The sequence below is a fragment of the Nestor notabilis genome, unplaced genomic scaffold, assembly GCF_000696875.1.
Source record: "Nestor notabilis isolate BGI_N333 unplaced genomic scaffold, ASM69687v1 scaffold3769, whole genome shotgun sequence".
Classification (NCBI taxonomy): Eukaryota; Metazoa; Chordata; class Aves; order Psittaciformes; family Psittacidae; genus Nestor; species Nestor notabilis.
The window spans coordinates 4,935-6,820 of NW_009943095.1; positions in this window are offsets into that span (position 1 = coordinate 4,935).

Here is a 1,886-nt window from a genome sequence, read left to right on the forward strand (position 1 = left end):
AAGAATAAAAGGGTAACTGCATTTCTTTCTATAGCAGTGCCAGCTCAGAAGGCTTGCTGAACCCACTGACCTTGTACTTGCCAAAAAGGAAAACTTAGTACCCTCAAGGTCAAACTGGGGATGACATGTTTGTGGTTCAAACCCCTGCTTAAAGTTTCTTAACAGATATGTATGCATATCTGCAGAACACTGATCTAAAAATCAGTGTGAGAGAACTGAAAAGCCTCTGGCTGAGTAAAAACTGAAAAAAATGAATAAATCTAGATGACTGCCATTTTTATTCTAATTGAAGGGTTAGGCTGTGCTCATTACCCAAAAATTAAGTCATCCTGAAATAGTTTAAAATTGATAGTCCCAATTTTCAGAAAAGAGTGTTTTTTTCAGAGCTGCACAGCCATTATATAGAATACATGGGGCACTGGTTATTCAATGTATTGTGGTCACTACGACCACACATTAAATTTAAGCTCAGGCAACTCACTGTCGTCTCAAGAGTTCTCAAAACAATTAGCATTATAATTAGCATTATTTAATAAGAATGGGAAAGACCCCAGGTAAACCAGAGCATCTGCTTCAGCTCACCGGCAAACTGACAGCTTGGCAATGTAACTCACAGAACAGAAACGTCTGAGCTGTCAAAGACCTCTGGAGATCACCAGTCCCACCTCCTGCAGAACACAGGACCATACATGAGAAGACATAGGACCCTGCCAAGCCAGGTCTTCAAGGGAGACTCCACCACTTCACTGTGCAATAGTAAAGAACATTTTTTCTACATTTCAACAATTTTCCCTGAAGCAACTTGTTCCCATAGCCCAGGACACCCACCGCCATAGTCCCTTTTGAGGGGTACACTCCCACCTCTTGTGTCTCTAGTTTTCTTGGTAATGGAAGGCTGTGATCGGATCTTCCCTCCTCAAGGCAGAACAAATCCTGCTTCTTCAGCCTTTCTCTACATGTCAGTATGGCCAAGGTTAGCCCTTTGCATTCTGATTCTAGTATGAATGCATGTTACTGTAACTGTAATACTTAAGAGTTGAGTACTGCATGCCTAGACTTCCTTGTGCTGTCATTTAAAATAACTGACAAAGTATACTGAAACATCAGCTACTTCTTATTGAATAAATGACTTAAATAAAAATTTCAGACTTCCCTTCTGAATATAAAGTGTTATTCCACACAGTGTTCAGTACTATCCGTAGTAGTTCTTACATGTTTTTACCACGTGTTTCTACTCTCAACTGCAATACAGCTTGATTTAACAGGAAGACTTGATCAAAAGCATTCTTCATAGCGTGACTTGCAAAACACTACAAAGTGAAAAATACCTGGTGAGTAACATATTGAACCCTCTACATGTCTCCAGGTTTTTATGAAGTGTAGCTCAACAATCAAAATATTCTCTTGTGCCTCAGATGTAACTACCTTATGTAAAGACTAAGAATTTTAAGTAAATGGATCCTGAAACCATTACAAATGTCGCTCAAATTCAAAAATGAGGAACACACTTCTCTAATACTTTAACTCTTCTACTAGCTAATGAAGATCCAAATTATTTATGCTACATTAAAGAAAAAAAAATAAGTAAATTCTGCATGCTGACTTCGACCAACAAAAGACTTAAGCCATTAATTTTAAAATCGGCTTCCAAGAGTGAAGTACAGACTTTAAATACATTAAAGAGATCAACAAGTCTTCCCTCGAGGATAACACGGAACTAAAGCGAACGCAAACAAAGCCCCTACACCCACTCATATTTTGGGGAGCAGTCTGGTGGTGGGCAACTCCTACAGGCAGCGCTTCCCTTCCGGCCACCGCGGGACGCGGCCGGTCACGGGACCGGCATGTTGTGCTCCTCCTGCTGCTTCCTGCCCCAGGCACGGCAG